The sequence below is a fragment of the Hirundo rustica genome, chromosome 5 (assembly GCF_015227805.2).
Source record: "Hirundo rustica isolate bHirRus1 chromosome 5, bHirRus1.pri.v3, whole genome shotgun sequence".
Classification (NCBI taxonomy): Eukaryota; Metazoa; Chordata; class Aves; order Passeriformes; family Hirundinidae; genus Hirundo; species Hirundo rustica.
The window spans coordinates 9,173,371-9,193,581 of record NC_053454.1 but is presented as its reverse complement, the minus strand read 5'-3'; the positions used below and the strand labels follow the sequence as shown (position 1 = coordinate 9,193,581).

The following is a 20,211-nucleotide window of genomic DNA, read 5'->3' as shown; positions in this document are numbered from 1 at the left end:
GTGTGTTACCCTGGTTTTTCTGAGTTTCTTTATTAGCCTTTTGATTTTCATAAATGGAGTCAGATCTTTCAGTTACTGTAGAATATTAGAGCAGTTTTTCTACCTTTCCCACAGAAGTAATTTAAACAAATCCTTTGTTTTTCATTCTTTGTCCTTTGTTTGCATATTTCTAACCTGAAAACAATTGTAACTGACAATTCATCTGGCCACTGAGGCTGAGGGGTGGAAACCCCAAAAAGCCAATCTTCTGCTAGACCCACAAATGTATAAAAGTAAAAGAATAAACAAAGGGGTCTCTTCTCTCCGCCCTTTCAGCTGGAAGCTGGATCAGAAGAATCTCTGCAGAAATCTCTTGTCTTCGTGTGATTTCTTCGTGTTTCACGGTGACACAGGTGAACAACAAATGATCAAAGAACACTTGTTGCTGATAACTGACCCTCCATTTCTGGAAGTCATGAGTATGGCCATAGCTTAAAAATCAAAGTCTAAAAGAAAAAATTTTCACACTTTGTCTCTTGAAGCCAGAGATCAAGCAAGTAATATATTTTTATAATGTAATTTAACTTTTAGAGCTGATGCCACTATAGGTCTGTAACATATGTAACCACTTACAATCCCAGCCAACTCTGTCCTCTGTGTTGTACTTCGAAGAATAAAAGCTGGCTAATGACTTCCCACATTTCTTTCTGCAGCAAGAGTCTCTGTGAAGCAGGCTGCTGGAAATAACAAGATCAAGCAGCTGCATACTAAATACCAACAGCTGCAGAAGTGCCTTGCTGAGCCATGGGTAGTATGTGCAACTTGCTTTATGTAGAGTTGCTTGGGAAGGAGATTTGTTAGACAGACAGGCACAAACAGAAAAGGGAAACATTTTCTTTCCTGGTGCAGTTTTTAAATCCGCTCTCCTGCATCCATTCATGGCTTAATTTTTTTTTTTTCATGTTAAACAAATCCATACGATAATAAAATCTAGAGAAAGATTTTCTCAAGTCCTCCCTTGTCTGGGCAATGTCTCTGTCCTCAAAAGAAGAAATATATAGGGGTTTCATATTTTGAAGCTTGCATGCATGCAGTGGTGGCTGTGACAAGGATTTGTTGGGGCCAGCAGGCACAATTCACCCATGGCTGGTGGTGTCACTGCACACAACTGGCTCATCTGTGCAAAGCTCAGTTGCAGCTCAGGCTCCCCAAAAGCAGCAGCTCACCTTTTGGTGAACACACCCTACCATTGTTGAAGGGAACATGAGAAACAACACCTTTTTCAGGCCCCACTGCTTTTATGTTCCGTGAAAGAAATCTCTGACTTATAACCACTGGAGAACTCTAAGGACCTGCTACTTACACAGATTCACATATTTTGAATATTTGCAATAATCTGGGGATTTGAGCCCTTGCTAATATTTTCCAATGTTGAGATTTTAGGTAATGTCAGATCTGTGGAAGGTAAGTTATCTGAAATTGTCTTTAGCTCAAGATAGATTATGAAACAAGCAAAATCCAAATTCAAAATAAGGCAATTCAAGCCAAAAAAAAAAAAAAAAAAAAAAAAAAAAAAAAAAAAAGAAAGGATTATGGAGACATAGACATGTAGAATCAAGTGGAAATAAGTTGATGATGATTTAGATCAGGTTTAAGGGAATGTCTTGCCTTGGATGGTTCAGCTAACAATCTGACAGGCTCTTCACCATCTTCCCAGCTGATGATTTCTCACATGACTTGTAAGTAGAGAAGGGATTCAGTGTCTGAAAAACAAGAGTGTTCAAAATGCTGATCAAACCCCTGGGTAGATCTTCTCTGTAGACCAATCCTTTCTTTTCATAAAGACTTGCTAAGGGCTACCAGGATCCTTTCATAGAAGCACAGAATCAAAGAATGGTTTGGGTGGGAAGGGGACCTTGAAGGTCACCTAATTCCAGTCTCCCTGCTGTGAGTAGGGAGACCTTCAGTTGGACCAGGTCACTCACCTTGAAGACTTCCAGGGATGGGACATCCACAACTTCCAGGGGCAGCCTGTTTCAGGGCCTTGCTACCCTTAAAGGACTTTTTCCCTAATATCTAATTTAAACCTAGCCTCTTTCCATTTAAAGCTATTTTCCCTAGTCCTCTATTTTTCCTTGAAAATAGTCTTGCTCCATCTTACCGCTAAGTTCTCTTCAAGTACAAGAAGGCCTCAACCAGGTCACCCCAAAGCCTTCTCTCCAATGCCAAAGGAGACACTCTGCTACACAAATTTGACATGAAAATGTATTAATTAAAAACAGGAAGGTGGGAGTGATGAACTAACTCCCTGAATCCTCCAGGTCCCAAGAAAAGATAATTTCACATTTGTCCCTTAATTCCTTAGTTGTTCAGGTCTTGGCAGGTGTATCAGAAGGTCATGTTCACTCTGTGCCTTGTAAGTGCTCCATACTGATGAATGGTGGAAGGACTGGGAAGTTGGTGTGGTGTCCAGAGCACCACTGCCCCTGCACGTGAGCCCAGGCTCTGCTGCAACACCAGACTATAGAGACCTGTGTTAAACCCAGATTATTAACAGGAGAAAACTCCATGATTCCCAGACCATCCAAACAAATTTCACACATTCAGGAATCACAGTATAAATCTAAAACATAGTACACATCTACTGATCCAGACCTGTTGAGTGTTATCCACAGTGTTTCACTCTTACTTTTCCAAAGGAGATGAGAGATCCCTGTGGAGGTGAGAGATGTAAAATGCCAATGAGGAATAATAGCAAAATATTTCTATCCTGTGGAGGTATCAATTTGCCTCCTCAGTTTACCAGCTTTACTGCCTTTTACCCCAGAAGAAGAAGATGCAACGAAGACAGCTTTGCTTGCTGTGTTTGTCCAAACCTCTTTGGAAGTGATGATACTGCACTACTCTACCCAACTAGCCTGAACAAATAGACTTTTAAAATGAATGAACCATTTTATCCTTGACCTCCCAGGAGGGATTAGACATGATAGTCATAACCAGGAGGAAGAAGTCTAATAGGTTTATTCCTGTAATACAGAGATCTCTGCTAATTTTTATGCAATTTTTATGTAGTTTCCCAAAGAGAGTACATAGACACAAACTGAACAATCCCAATGCTATAATCAGAGATACAAAAGTAGAGGATTTGACTTAAATCTCCCCCACAAAGGCTGGCTCTTGAGAACCATTGACAACGTCACTGCTCCCACCTGACCTCTCAGGGTGGGTGGTTCCTGAACCCTTGCTTCTGGCACACAGTGAAAATCCAGTTAGGGGAGTTTATTTAAGTGAGATTAGCACTAATTAATAAATTTAAAGATGAAATTGAGATGGGATAAGGGTTTTATTAGATATCTGTAAGACAATGAAAAACAGATGTGGTTTCCTCAAAGGATTCCCCCACTTCCCTTTTACACACTTCCCTGTACCAACTTCCCTTTTACCTACTCATGTACAAAAAGGCTTGATTTTGGTAGATCATAGCATGGTGAAATCATGTTACAACAATGTACATTCTGAGAACTCAGAGTTAGTTACAAATGACATTTACAGCATAGGCAACCTGGTTATCCTTTAAGGAAAAGGCAGAATTTACTGTCTGTCTTCAGTGATATTGCTACAAGTGCAAAACAGTTTTCTAAACAATTTCCCAATTCTTCTAAACATTCTTGTCTAATAATCCACCAGATATTATCTGTTGGGGAGGATGAAGCCAGAAAGCCCTATAAATATGATTGCTTAGATTCTGAGAATGTGAAACCTGTAAGTGAGATAGAATTGAAAGCAAGTTTTGGTGTTTGAGAGCTACTGGATGTGTGGGAAAACAGTTACGTGGCCAGCTGAAGGTCACCTGCAGCCAGACCCAGGTCAAATGGAAAGTTCTGTCTCACCCCTCAATGTATGGTTCATCCCACACCTGTACCCCTCCCCTGAAGTATCAGGTATCTGTAACCCCATTGGCCCAAGTCTTGTTCCAGCCCACCTTGAAGCCCCCTTATCAGGGGGCTGCGAGGGTGGGTTGGTCTCTGCTCTCTCTCTCTTTCTCTCCGCTCTTACCCCTCTCCCTCTCTTTGCCTGCACCCTTTCCCGAGGACTTTCCTCTCCTTGGAATTTCCTCTCCCTTCCCCCACCCCCTAGGCCTTGCCACGAGCTGCAGCCTGGCAGCTCAGAGCACGGCCTCATATCCCTTAAAATAAACTTCATCTTCTAAAACCCAGCTTCAGAGATCTCTCATCTACATTCATCCACACCATCCTGGAGTCTGCAGCGAAGCGTTATCTACGGTTTGGTGCCCAACGTGGGGCTCAAACCCACGACCCTGAGATTAAGAGTCTCATGCTCTACCGACTGAGCTAGCCTTCAGTGATATTGCTACAACTGGGAAACAGTTTTCTAAACAATTTCCCAATTCTTCTAAATATTCTTGTCTAATAATCCACCAGATATTATCTAAAGATATTATACTCTTTAGGTGACTGGCTAGTGCTTATCTTCCTTAGTGCCTTATTTGCCATATTTTTTATTTTGATAAATAGAGTGATTTAAAAAATAGTCTCAGCATGTAAATAAGAAGTGGGGCCACTCTGGCTGTCAAGGAAGTAATTCCAATTACCTGGTTGGAATACTACCAGACAGATTTTAGTCTTCCTCCAGCCAAAAGAGAGGAAATGTTCTGGATTTATAGAAGTACAAATCTAATCAAAACCAGGCCCTACTTTCTATTTATACTCCATTTATTCTCCACAATTGCACCACATCTGTGCTAGGCTCTATCTACCATCATTTCAAGACTGTAAATTAACAAGTAGAAAGCAATTTGTGCTGCTAAGTTTATGTGTAATTTTAGTTCCAGAATTTTATTGTAACCTAAGAAACAAAAACTACTCTGCTAAGCAGAATGGCAAGGAAGAAACATTCACAGATAGAGCCACATCAGGCTAAATTATAGCATCTCTGCTGAGTTGTAACAGACAATAAGTGTAACAAAAAGGAGACCATTGAAATGATATCCTTTGCATCAAGTGCTGTTCTTCACAATCTCCCTTTTTGCCTGTTCTTTTCTGCCTTCTAAATGTCACATTTGTTAACTAGGTGTAGAAGTCATATAACATTCATCTATGGAAGCAACGATGAAAACAATGGCATTAGTTAATAATGTCCAGATCACTTTATGGAAGAAAAAGTTCAGGTAAAATTCAGTGATTCAGACAATAATTTTATTTGGAGTCAGATATTCGCTATAATTCAGTGAATAAATAGATGGTATTTCTACCAGTTATCACCTGGGGTGTAGCAACACAGAGACTGTTCAGAAGACTTGATTTGCCCAGATGTTGCCATCCACTTTTCAGGATCCATTGTCCTCCATCTGTGAATAAAAACAGCCCTTTCATAGTGCCGCTGTAAATTCGTCCTGGAAGTCTTCACGATCAGAACTGAATAAGAACATGTAATATCAGGGTGACTTTAAACTGTGATATGGTGGTTCAAATTATGTTTCTTTAAATGATGCTTCTTTAAATGATGTTCCAACATGGCAACACTAAACTGAAACAATGGACAATCCTGCCTCCAAGCCCAGCCCCTTACTCACCAGTCTTTCTTCCTGAATTTCTTCCTGAATCTGGAGACAGAGCAGTAAATGTCTTCTCCCAAGCTATAAAATGACAAGATAAAATATACCTGACCAAGGTACAATGGACTTGTCTACTTCCAGAAAACATGTTAATGATCCCCAGCCAATTCTTCACCCTCCCGTCAGAGACACAACATGTACTTTCTGCTTTGGTCAGGATCATTAAGGCCATCTCTATATTCTTTTTCTCCTGCTTCTTCTTGCCAAATTTCGTGAAATTAAGACTTTGTAGACTCCTGTCCAATTACAGTATACAAACAAATAGAATAACATATGAATTCTTTTTAAAGAAAGCAACACCCTGAAATATCAGCCGCTTTTCTTTGAGCAGTTGCTATGTAAATATCAAAACATCTTTCCCAAGTCCGTTTGCCTGGCCAAGACATCATATTCAATGACATGCATCATTTGTTTGCTAAAACATATCAGTGCCAAGCACATTTTATTATTTTAATAAAGCCCTGAGAAGTGGTTGAATGACATGTCAAAAGGTGAGAGAACCTGGACGGAAAAGAGGAACAAGAGAAGCTTCATTTTCTGCTATCGTTGTGCCTCCCCAGTACGTAGCACATCTCATTAATATAATTCTCTCTAAATTCAAGCTGTCATGGAGCCATCAGTGTCTTCATGCTGAATATGAATTTCTTGCTAAACCACTCACTCATCTCAACTCTATGTAATGCTCATGTTGCTAAATGATTGCATAAAATGATTTCTTTAATACTTGTGAATTGTGCTACATGTGGAGCAGTATTCCCACAGAGATCTGAAATTTGCTACCTTAGCAACAAAATCATATTAATTTAATGTCTGTGTTTACTTTCGCTTATTTCTTCAGATGTTTTACAGGAATGAAAATACACTGATCTATTCCCAGTTCTAAAATCAGGGATTTTAAGTTATGCAAGAGTCAAGATAGTTGATAATATCATAAGCAGGTCACACTGCTATTCACCTTCAGCTCACCTGGGGATGCAGAATCCTCTCAAGCTCGGATGACCACAGGCTGATATAATTCCCAGCCAGCCCAAATGGGATTTGACCTTCACTGAGATTTATAGATTATTTCCTTTTCAGGAAAGAGCAGTTCTGTGCAGGATCAATTTGTCACAATCTGTGCTGTTCAGGTATCTACAAATTACACTAAAATGACACTTCCAATTGTCCTGTATTCCAGAACTTACAAAATGAGAATTTAATTTAAAATGTATGTTAATTAATGCTTTTATTTTGGACTTAGATTAAGAGTAAATGAAACATGTTAAGGGCTTAAAATTTTCCATACAACCTGTGGGGTGTCTGGGAGTTATTCAATTCTACATCACAGCTCAGCCTGCAGATTATCTAAGTGTTCCTTGTAGAGAAGAAATCCTCTTATAATACCAATCATTTAAGAGATCTCTTAAATCAGAACTAACCCTGAATTTTAAGACAAAGTTTAATACAACATATTTTGTCAAAAATTTGTATGTTTCAAATAAATCAACATGTTATAAAGCATATTAATATTTTCTTGGCAACTCTGGTCAAAGTCAAAGCAAACTATTCCTTTTCTATTCTGTGTTTTTCAGAAGGAATTTGATATATCATTTTTTAATGTAAAAATGTATCCAGACAATCAGTACCTCAATAAGCATCTCTTATCACTGAGAGATAAGATGTGAAACCGAAAGGAGCAGAAGCATGCTGCCACCTGCAACCCCAATGAAGTCAAATATATCAGACATCACAGAATATTCTGACTTGAAAGGGACCCACAAGAATCATCAAGTCCAACTCCAAACACCACAAATTATAGAAATGAGACAAACAGATCCCGTAGGTTTGTTCTGTTGATTTTTTTTGTAAATGGCATTTGGAGCCTTGGCCTCGCCTGTGCCCATGGTGTTATTTTCCCTGGGTTACCAGCGTGATTCCACATAGCACACATTCATACCATATCACAACTCTGCTGGGAATCAGCAACGTGCACAACTGATATTGAGTAATTAAGTTTTTGTTGTTTTATTTTTTACTTCTGAGACGTGCTACATTATCTTCAGAGACAGGTTGTTTTGTTGGTTTCAGGAAGCATTGAAAAGACAGAAGTGCAGTACTTTGATGTGTGCACAGGAATGAGAGAAATCCAGAACACAGGAAAAGGCAACAACGCTCCAGTGAGTGTTCCCAAGCCATTTAATTAAACTTTGCACTGTCTTGCAGTCACATATCTTGGGGGGTGACCTGAAGGATCTGAAACAATGGAGGAGAATTTGCAACTCTGTTAATTTCTTTCCATTTTTAAGAGAGGAGCAAAAGGGTCCCAGAGTGGGCAAGCAAGAGGGACGTGGATTTTTGGCTTGAGCTAACTGGCACAGAGAGAAGTGTTCTGCTCAGGCAGGACTCTCTATCAGTCTGTTAACATCACCTGAAAACAGCAAGGCTGCATCGTGATTCCTAGCTCCCTTCAACAGGACAGACAAGGGAAAAGGAAGTGTCACTGCTTAGCAACAGCGTTTCAGCGCATCACAGTGGATTGTGCCACCCGGCAGGACCATGATCCCCCCCACCCCACTGTGGGTGAGGAGGCAAACGCATCAAAAAGAAAATGCATGAACTCTAGGCAAGCTTTCATGAGGCTGATTTCTAAAGTAATGCCTCAAAAGCTGGTTCTTTATCAGAGATGTTCAAGAGTGACTGGGGTTTTGCCCATTGGTTTCTTGGGGCCTGCTGGGAGTGGGTAGAAAGTTTGCTCATGTTATTAACAACTAGGAGATATGAAGAAAACATTAAGTAAAATCCTGCTCTCTAAAGCAGCTGGGGGCACAGCATGGATGTACACAGCTGGAGTTTCTTACTCCACCTTGCAGAAGGGAAAGCACCGGGACCAGAAGGGGCAGAGGAGACTTACAGCTGTGGCTTACTTCTAAGTGGATGAGCACAAGTTCCCTCCTTTTCCTGGGTGCACACATACAGTTCCCCCCTGTACATCTACTGGCTCCAAAAACTGTCCCAGAAGTCCATATTGTCACTTTGATTGAGGGTGACAAAGTCAGCAAAATGCAGAGCAAAGTGGCAGCTCTGTTTCTGCTCTGACCAGAAAGAGCAGCATCAGCAAATTCTTAATGCCCCATTGACTTCTGCATGATGGCAATACAGATGGTGCAGTGAAAAAACAGCAGTGAGAAGAGCTGCATAAAACCTAGAATTTTAGGATCATTCTGCAGAGTTCCATCTTGTTGAAACACATCTGTTCAGCTACAGAGACAAGCTGTGCTGGCTGCAGATTGATCTAAAATAGTCTGAAGAAGGGATGTTACAGCCTGCACTAGCACGAGAGGGGGGCTAAAACAAACAACACAAATCAGGGTTTGATTTTGGACTAACTTTGACTCACATTAAAGGAGTAAAGCAGAACAAATAGCCTAAACTGCCCAGTGAAATTCATCAGAAAACAAGTCTAGCCATACAGCACTAGTCTAGTCAGGGATTATATAGGGGTCTATCAAGTTGATTTAATACCCATCTGTATTCTGTAACAATTTTCTCTATAAAAAAAGGAGTTTAAAAGAGTTGCTTCACCTCACAAACATTTACTAATGAGCCATATCCTGCTGTTTATTTGTATGCTGAATTTCTTTATAAAGTTCACAGATATTTAACCTAGAACTGCGGGATGTTTAGGGCTCTGAAAGTTACATTATGAAAGGAACATCATGATGAATATCTCTCCTTTGAGAAGGTAGAATATGAGACTACAGACAGCACCGGCAAACAGCAGCACCTACATACTGCAGCTACTGATGACTGCAAAAAAATATTCCAGTTCTCTGCCTTCTGCATTTGGGGAGAAGCACGTCTGCATCTCCATTCTGAAAACCAATATATTCATGGACAAAGACCCTCTAACCAATTAAAGTTAGAAAGTGGTATGTTTATTCACCGGCTGGCGGCACGGGAGTCATCTCTGAAAGGCGTGGCTGCCCCGAACCAGGCTCTTTTCTCTCTATTTATTTTCCAAGATCTTGCATACAATGCATATGCATAACCCCAGCACCTCCCATCCCCGCTCTGTATTAAAATGAGGCTATCAGTCCTTCACACATACGCAGTTCTTCTCTTGAATTGGGTCAGTGGTCTCAAAGGATGAAGTCAGGAGAGTCTTCATCAGGTCTCTGTGACCCTCTGGCACGATCCAAGGTCCCCTGCTTCGTGATTGATTGATACCAAGTCCAGGTGCTGGCCATTGTTGTTATTGGTTTCAATCTGTCCTTATGATGGTTTGCTTACTCCACCTTTTCTATAAACAAACTCATAATATAACAGTTAGATCTAGCTTGGGCATCTAATAATCATTAACCTACCATTTACTAATCTAACTTACATCTTGAGCAACATAAATTGCTTTTAACCCTTAGCTAAAATCTTAACTCTTTAAAATCATGTTTGAGTTCAACAGGGCCCTTTGCAGTCCTGCCCTGCAATTCCATGCTGCCTCAGGGCTGCTCAGATCTGGGGATAATTCATGGGAATATCCAGATAATGCAAGCAGGCACAGACCAGAGTTCAAACGCTTTAAAAGGCCAAAGGTGAGGGAAGCCTTGAGCACTTTCACTGGTGCAGACCCTGTTGCTCCCTTAGGATTTGTCTCAATGTTTTTTGGAGAAAAAAAAAAAAATGCCAGAGAAGAAAAAAAAAAGGCTTAAATAAAACTGAACACACACACACAAAAAGAGAAAATCCTAGCAAGAAACAAAAGAGTGAGATATCTCCTATCACAGACTAAAAATCAGTTAGAAGTTATTAAAAAAACAGTAAAAAGAGGTACTGCTTCCCATCACGGCAGAAAGGTTTTAATAGTAAATTAATCCCATGTAATGAGTTAATAATGAGCAAGATAAAAGGGAAAAAAATTAAATGGAAAATTTGTCCCCAGCTGAAAATCATTTAGCCCAGTGTGGGCTGAGGAAGGAAAGAGAAGGGCTCCTTCCTCAGCCCAAAACAGCAATGTAAAGCACAGAAAATGTCAAGTAATCTATATGTATAGGAATGATGTAAAGCCCTAGGATGGGTCCAAACAGACTAAAATGGTCTGAAGAGCAACAAAGCATCCTTATGAAAAGCCAGTGAACCACATCATTAACAGGTACTGGGTCAGGTAGTAATATATACCTATATATGCACACACCCATGGATAACATATTCCTTGATTTTTACTTTATTTGAGCCCTTCATAATCATGTGTCCAGTTCTAATCACTTATTATTTTAAAAAAATTTCAATGGATGTGGCAAAAAATATATTAAAAATGGTCCCTATAGAAGACATTTAAAAGACACTTGTCAGAGAGAAGCAATAAACATTACAGTGAAAAGGTGAATGAGATACTTCCGATTTTTAAAGCAGACACTCGTGTCTCCTACCAACTTACTAAAAAGTAGTTACTGAAAATGTAGTTAATCTGGAGAACTGAAAGGATTTTTTTTTAAAATCAGACTAATCCTATGCAGATCACTACCACAACTCAAAAAAAGCAGTTGGATTTACAGAACAAAGGCAGCAGTGGCCTAGTTAAGATTAGAAACAACAAACAAACACCCAAAACAAAGATTCAGATATGTAGAGAAGTGCATCATTTAGGACTGAGGGGGAAAAACACTTTAAAATACGTATTTAATTTAAAATTGCCTAGACAGGATTTCAAGTGCCTTCCTCTAAAGAAACTGACTGCTTCAAGAATGCAAGAGCAGAGTGACAGGTTTCCCCTGGGGTGATGTCTGCTCTTTTCTGCCTCTGTTCCTATACTGGGTAATTGGGAGTTGATATAAAATTCTTTGACTTTAATGACGGAGAAAAATAGTGCATATTCTTCTTAGACAATAATATAAGCAATTAAGGTTTTGGAAAAGCTTTTTTCTACTCGATTTTTATTCCCTGATATTTCCAGAACAATAATAAACATGCTGATCCTGCACTGGACAATATTCTGCCCCTAAAATGTTCCCTGGCATAGAGCTGTACAAAAGAACGGCAACTCAGTTCACTCACAGCCCATATATTGCATAGGAAAAATGCATGTTTACTAGGATTTTTTCACAGTCATCATTTTCAAAGGTACCAGGAGAATACAGATGTTGATTTATTGACTGTTATAACCTGCAGGATATTTCTTAGCACTACAGTTTAACAGCCAGCCGATTTTCCATTTCTAAAAATCTTAAGAACACATTCTCATTTTCTTGCAAAAAATGCAAGTGGAAATAAAGGGGAGAAATCATATAGGTAATTCCAGAAGAAAAAAAAAAAATCACACACACACACACACACACATATATATATATATATTTGTGTGTATGTCTATCAGGAAAAAAATACTATTAGTTTCTAGGTGACAAATTTTTACCTGTTCTATCAAAGTATTTGTGAAATACTTACAGCCAAGAACATGAAAGTTTCAGCTTCTCATCCGTTTCATATCAGGTGAAAATATACGAAAAAACATAAAATCATGCTTGAGAAGCAATCCAGTGTTGCAAGCACCAGCTAAATAATGCAGGACAACCTATTAAAGTTAGAAATGCAGATGGAATAGTATGAAATGAGATTAAATTGATTAACATCTCATGCATGTTGTGGGAGAATAACCAAAAGGAAAGATAAAAATGCTCGATATTCCTCATGCTCACAGGTGAGGTGCTCTGAATTTTCAGCATGAGAGAGCAGAAGATATAATTTTAGCATTCACACACGAGTTAAACATCATGAAGTTACATGCTAGCAGTTCTCCAGTACAGCAGCACATAAAATACAGGGCAGACTCATAGGAACTACATCACCTGAAACAAAAAAGCAGTTGGAAAGATGCTGGAAAAGAGCAGAAAAAAGGTGCTTTGGACACCAAGATTTTATGCAAACAATTATATTTACCTTGATTAAGGGATTACTGAAGCAAGACACAGTGAAATGTCAACATATTAAAGCAGAGAGATATACATAAATCAAAATTTAATGACATTTTCTTCTTCCAGTGGATTTTCTTAACTCTGAAAACAGAGTTTTGACATGGAAAAATAAACTAAAATGCTCACATTCTTTATTAATATACATAAAAAATAATATATGAAATTAATATTAATATTTTTGCTTTGATGTATTATGTACATTCCCCTTAAAGTTATATTTGATCTAGTCATGCAGACCCAGAAGAGGAGGAACTGAAAAACAAGAAAAATAATTTTCATACAAAATGAGATGGGCTGTGACAATTACTCTCCAGAACTTAACCTCAGTTTGTGACACCACTACCACTTTACTGAAAACTGACATTAGAGAGAAGAAAGGCAGTGCAATCCTCCATCCTGGCAGGGATCAGACATCATGACTGCCCTGACCTGCACGGAGGTGTCAGCCTGAGCCTGGAACTCTTGCTGGCAGCATTCCTGGGTTTTGCACCTGCTGCCAGAGGAGAAATCACCAATGGAAGGGCCACTCCCTGTAGCTTTCAAAAGATAGATATTAGAAAGCATATATTGAATAAGCTTTTCAAATAATTTAGCATAATTATGGTGGTGTACTACACCTCGCAGTATGAGCTGGGTACTTTGTGGCTACAGGAAAATAACTGGATTCTCCCCGCTCTCCAAGCACAAATGAGACAAACCATAAGATGGGAATTAAATCTCATTTCAAACAGTACAGTACATTAGTGCCTGATTGCTTTCTTACTCACTTTTGTTCTGTACAGAGCATCTTTCTTAATCATTCTTTTACCCTATACATAACAAGTCCCATATAATTATACTGCCTTAACATTATATCCTTTTGGATTGAGGAAGTACCTCCTCTGCTCTTAGTCACAATTATTTCACTCTGTGAAAGAAATCAGTTACTTTTTCCCAGCAACAGAGCTGACGTCCATTGTGATACCTAAAATATTGCTTGATTAGTTAAATGGTGTTCATTTTCAGAAATCACTATGTGATAATTATCTACCTATTTTGGTATCATGCTTTTAATGAATTTGTCTCCATACATGAGGTCTAAGAACTCCTTGTTAGGCTTTAAGCCTAAATCTTAACAAAATAATGGAAACTACACCAAATTTCTTTGCTTAACACAAAACTCAGTTCTGTTTGTCTTCACTGTCACTTGCCACCTCTGCAAATGGTTCCCAATTATATGTTTTTTCATCATATTTGAATGCAGTTTTTAACTCTGCAACTGTCTTAATGTTCACCAAATCTTACCTGTCTGTGTCTACGTCGTGGGGTTTGATGGTCCTGCCATGATTGCAAGTGGAATTCTGGAAATTTCTGGAAACAATTAGCAAAGTTCCAATAAAAAGAAATGCCTCTGACAGCATCAGCAATGAAATGAAGGAATAAATAAGTGATGCCTAAGCTTCTCCTCTCTTTGGAGGTTATTTGTGTTGAAAAGTCAGGAATGCTATAAAGTTTGTGTGCAGAGTATTAGATGATGGAGACTGCATTGTTGCTGACTGCAGTACTCTGCAATTGGAGAGCCCGCTCTCTCTGAGGAGGTTTTATATACAACAAACAAACAAATAAATAAAACATACTTGCAAAAAGTATGCATTTACTATTTACAGGAAATATTACCAAAACTTGAAGGAAGTTTGACAAACCACGAGGCCAAGTTCTCCACGGCTCATAAAAGCTCAGCAGCAGCTTCAGCATTCTGAAGCAGGATGTCTTTGATCTTTCACGTAAATATCACTGAATCAGTGTGCCCTGTTTCACTCTTTGAGGTTTGACTCCCAGGGATTCACAACCAGTGATAATTCACGTCTGAATAGAATTGGTCCAGAGCAAAGTGAGTAGAGTATGTGCCATTTCTTCAGGGAACAAATATTCAAATCAGCCTTTGGGGTTCCTCTTAATGGAAATACTTCTTCTTTGATGAAGAATATTGATATAACAGCAATGGGGCTTTTAATTAATTAGTGTGTCATTAATCTGCAGATGTCTAGAGATTATGAAATCTTAGTATTCAAAGAACTGAGAAGTTATTTCAAAAACTTTAAATGCTGAGCTAATCTATTCAATGATGAGTTGTAATTCAATGTGAGAAGAGGCAGAGCTGTAATAGGAACTATTTGTTCAAACATCTGTGTTGCTGTTCCAAGACTTCATAGTAAACAAATAAGCACAGTAAAGTCTCTTCATGTCTAACAATTATTTCAGCTTTTTTTTTTTTTTTATGAACTAAGCACTAAGTGCATCTGGCTGAGTCTGACAAACTAATCTTCAATTATAAAAATCCATAAATGAAACAGAAAATATTTTCATTAATTGCAAAACAGAGAATATCAGCAAAACTCAAAGTGACAGGACTGCCTTAGGGTTTAAGATCTTAAAGAAATAAAATTACTGATTTTTTTTTTTCTTCTTCTTAGATGCTATTTATCTATAAGTTTATCCTTAAATACCTCTTCAATATTTTTTCCAAGCAAAGAAATTATGATGCCATTTATAACATATATTTTTAAATTAACATGAGTTGGATTTTCAGGTTTATTATTCCCCCATGTGGAACATCCTATGAGATATTCTACTTCATCTCTCAGGAAATTCTTCTACTTTCCTCATCTTTTTCATGTTTTAACAATTCTTTTTTTCTCAGCGGCCTTGAAGACAGCAATTTTGATATCCTCTGGGCAAAGTAGTGTTGCATATAGTTCACTCTTATGCCTCATCTTAGCCCATTATCTGCTCTGTCCCACTCTTAACCAGAAAATAATATTCACAGTTGTTGTCCTGCACCTGAAAACATTCCTGGATAAAAGCTCACCTCTCTCAAAGCAAAGGATGAAAATTGACCTCTACAATCACAGTGCAATGTTTGTTCCTGGCCTGAAGCTGGTTTCTTCTCCCTGAGCCACCTGGCTCGCAATCCACCACACCCCCACCCTGCTGCAATATTTAGGTCCCTCTCTCACTCCTTCTGGTTATGAACTTCTAACCCATCCCCTGGCCTGGAGCAGTAGAGCATCTTCAGCTCCAACCTGGAGGAAGTGTCTGGACCCCAGTAACACCATTTGCTTCCATTTTATGGGGTACTAAACCACACTAAGCCATCTCTAGAACAGGCATTGAGCTGAGCTCAGACACAACAGCTGACCTCATCTCCTGCTATCTGAGTCTCCTTCCCGATGGAACTGGAGTCCCTGAGCAAGCAGGAAACAACAGCAAGGACCTCCTCTGGGTTCCTAAGTGAGCAGGAAGCCGATCACTTAAAAATGTGAATTGAAACTCTCTCTTAGTTTTCTTTCAGCTATTTCAAAATCACAGGCTGAACAGAACAAACTTCTTGCCCAGTAACAGGTTTTTGACAGGAACCAACAGCAGAGGCTTAAAGAAAACAAGAAATAAACAGGAATAGCACAGTGAAGTTTTCCCCACTGCACATTCCCACCTTCTGGCAAAACACAATTCAGAGACTTCCAAAACCAAAGTTTGTATCTGCATCCTTCTTTTTAACGATTCAATTTTTTTTTTTTTCCATGAGTATATCTTTGGGCCTTTTTTAGCTTTCAAGGTCCACATCACGTGGTAGCAATGTGGTGCTTCTGCTGGGTAACAATTTTCTTTCTTATGTGTTCTATAAACCATGTGTGATCTTTTCAATTGCTGCCCTACAGGTCTCATCCTTTGAGAAACAACAAACAGTTGTTCCTTACTCACTTTCTGTATGGTGTCTATAGTTTTATGTATTTCTTTCTGTTCAACCTCCCTTTAGCAACGCTTTGGTAGTTTTTATAATTTTCAACCTTCTTTAGATAAAACCAAAGATACACAAAACATGAATACACAGTGAATTTGGAATGACATGGTGATATTTTCTGATTTTTCCACTGAAGTCCTCCCACTAATTGTTTAATACATCATCTGCATTTTTGACCACAGCTGCATATTGAGTTGACATTTTTTCGAACAACCCACAAAAATGCCATGGTATATTTCCTGAATGGTAATAAGTAATTTACAGACCAAATTTCTTTGTTTTAGTTAGGGTTGATTCCTTTTCTTTTCCCCCTTTCTCCCTTTACCTTGCACAAATCAACAGTTAATTTCATCTTCAAATCTTTCAGCCTCATTAAATTCTCTTGCAACTTCTCACAGCCAATTTTTGTGTTTACAAACCAAAATAATTTCATACTGCCTATGGATATTTCCTTTGCTCTCATTGCTTTGGCAGATTCTCTGTAAATTTTTGTGCTAGCCTAGAAGGTCTAGATAAGCTTTAGAATGTTATCCTTGTAATTATGAGATTTCCTCCACCTACACCAGCATGAGGGACTTCAGAAATATAGTAAATAAAAAGGAAGATTTGGAAGGAAAAGAGTGAACAGAGCTGTTGTGTCTGAGACTGCTTTTGTCCGAGATTATACTTAAGACTGCTTTCAAATCAAATATACCTGATTTCTCTTCCCTCTTTGCAACTGATGATCCCAAGTATATTTAGCTGAAGTCTAAACTACTGATAAAGATGGGAACTGAAAGAAAAAATAAAGTGTATGTAGTTATAAAAAATTTACTGGCACCACAGTGCCAGCTCCATCCCAACTAAAGCCTGAAATTAAAGAGAAAGGGAGAGAATCAGTGCAGTTGCTGGAGACAACTGTTTAGTCATCCAAAGCATTGCTGGCCCAATGATTCCTTTTGTTATCTAGTAAAAATGTTTTTTTACTAGATATAAAAGTAAGCTTTTAATTGAGGTAAGAAAACTATTCCACTCTTTTATTTATAGCTCCAGGTATATTGTTCAACATGTGACAACATTCCTGTGACAGTAAAGGATTTTTTCCTTCTTTTCTCTGGCACCTTACTTATTGTTCTGCCTGAACTTCATTCTGTCTGTGCATCCATTCTATAAAGTACACCTTATTTAAATGATGATAAATTCCTTTCCTCCTTTGGATACCCACTTCATTTAATACAGAATATATAAATGCTTCCACAAAAGAAACAATGATGACTGGGAGGTCTCATTTTTTTCTTATCCCTTCAAAGCAACATTCCATTTTTGTGTGTTTTCTCCTTGCAGTTATTTCTGTAGCATTGAAAACCATAATCTGTGAGCATTTCATGAGCCATAATGAGTTCTCCTAGTATCATCCTGGGAGATGCTGTAGTTTTCAGACTGCCCCACCAACCAATCCCTATCAAACTCCTTCCAAAATGAACAAGACGGTGAAAAATAAAGTAATTAGATAACAGTGTTTCAGTAGTATGTGGCATGTTGTAAAAAAATAGGAGACAAAACCTATAACATTCAGCTCTTTGGTGTTCTGCAGTGAAGTGCACAATATTTGCAGTGCATAAGGCTGGTACTGTTTAATCTCAACACACAGATCTGTAAATTCTTCAGTTTTCACAAGTTAGAGCAGATATTCACATTAAAATACATTAATTTAATGCACTAAAGGCCATAAAAATTCAGAGGATGCTGGACCATTCCTAATCTAAGCATTTACAGAAACCTTGTAATTGAGAAATACTTACATTTCACTGAAAAGCTCAGTCATGCCAGAGAAGCTTTCAAATGCTGACACATCAAAGTTACTTGGAATATTCATTTTATGGTTAAAAATGAATTTGACTTAAGGTAAGAGAAAAATGCTTGGGCCTAATGTGAGTTTACAGGTGATCTATATAAACTTGAGAGCCAGTCAGGACAAACAACATCTCACCCACATGGCCCATTTCTGATTAACTCTTTCCTTGATCTATTTGGATACATTTGTCAGTAAAGATACCTGTTGTTAGTATCTGTATTTATGAATCCAAGTCTAACAGTATAGATCCTATTACTTTCCCAGTGTTTCGGTGCTTATTCCCTGCTTAAAAATAAACAAGAAAATGAAGCATTTTATTTCCTCTTATTCTCTGCCTTTTAAAGCATATTCCCTGCCTACTTCTTCTGGCAGTTCCACCCCTCTTACAAAAGTTTTAAATCATACAGTTACAGCCTGTAGATCTCACTCAGGGCTCAAGCAAATATTTGTGTATATAAGACACATATAAGCAGCTCATCCAGAGCAAAACCTCTGTTTGTGCTACCTGTGAAGGCCCTAGTTTTGTTAATGCAAATAATAGTGCAGGTAACGTGGTACAATTAACCATGAAAGGTGCAGAAAAGGCCTACTCCAAACCTTGAATCCACCTGAGCAGTAATCTGAGTCAGATGCACTAATACAATCAGATCTGTGTTCCATTTTCTTGGTTACTCTTTCCCTGTGCTAGCTGTTTCTAACCACATGCAAGTCCCTTAACTCTCCTCCTCATCACTGCTTACACGAGTGTTTGCTGCTTCCCTGAGAACTTTCCTGCTGAGAGTATTTGTCAAATCAGAGATCTCCCCTGCTTCAGTCACACAGGAACCTTCTGGCTGAGTGTGGGAAGTAAAAGCCTTGCTGCTTACAGATGGCAGAAGAGAAAAGATGCACATCCCCTCCTGCCCTCCGTCTGCGGCGACTCTGGGAGTCCCAGAACCCTCAGCTGGAGACTGCCTTAGCAACCACATGTTAGGGGAGACAACCTCCATCTGTTCAGCCTTCCTGTAAATAGGACTGAGATCTTGTGAAGTCTATCAGTTGAAGCAAAATAGGAATTCTTTCTCTGTACTTATTTTCTAAGTATTTTCTCTTTGCCTAACAGCACGGGACTTCACAGACAGACTGGACATTAGTTTGTCATCAGCCCATGAAAGACAGGCTGGAAAGGTCTCACCTTGTAGGTGTCACCCCAAAGGAGACTCCTGCTGCCAAAGCAGAGTAGGCTATTTCCCTGCTGATCAAGCTACAGGAAAGGAGGATTGCCTTCAATATGAGCAAGGAAAGATACAGGTCAGCCATCCAGGTGTGTGTCTGCATACACGAGCACAGCAAACAAAAGGGTGGGATTTTGGTAACAAATGTAGAAGTGTCAATTCATTTTCTCCAATTCTTTTTTTCCAATTCTGTTCTTTACAAAGTCAAAGATGTCTGTCTTGTGAGGACTGCCCATCTTTGCTACTGAGGCAGGCTGGGAGAATGCTCACCAGGACTTCTGGTGTGCTTTGAAAAGTATGATACTGCATTTTGTGAATACTTAGAAGCCAAAAGATAAAGATGAATTCAGAAAGCAAACAGCTGAGGGTTTACCGGGTACTCAGCACCTGCTTTCATCAACTCAAAAATAACCTCATTTGATATGTGTGCAGGGATGTTGTACTAACATTCATTTGAATTCAAGACTCTCACCTCACTTTTCCTTTTCTTTACCACCTCAATCTTGCTCCACACTAAAAGGTATGAAGCACTTTTATCTAATTATTTGACTCACTATGAAAATTGACCTAACTAGCATTTTCAAAAATGAGGAGCTCACAGAATATCTTTGACATTAAACCTTTATGCATTTGAAAGCACATCTCTAGGTTTAGAAGCTTGGGTCGGGTTTTTTTATTGTTGTTTGTAAATTGCTCAGATAATGATATAAAAACTAAAGGATACTATTCATACACACTAACAAACTGCATTTTTCCCGTATCTGTAAAGACAACAGTGTAAAATCCTGAAACTGCTCTAAAGGTCAGAGAACAGAGGGATGCTGATC

At 38.7% G+C, this 20,211-nt stretch overlaps 1 long non-coding RNA gene across 1 annotated transcript; it reads right to left on the bottom strand.

Annotated features, from left to right (window-relative positions):
• Positions 1-12,983: 12,983 nt before the first annotated feature.
• LOC131378551 (uncharacterized) lies at positions 12,984-18,225 on the bottom strand. The gene is made up of 3 exons (XR_009207812.1): positions 18,118-18,225; positions 13,840-13,905; positions 12,984-13,091 (listed from the first exon to the last, which is right to left on the bottom strand). It is a non-coding gene; the product is annotated as an uncharacterized LOC131378551 (long non-coding RNA).
• Between the last annotated feature and the right edge of the window lie 1,986 nt (positions 18,226-20,211).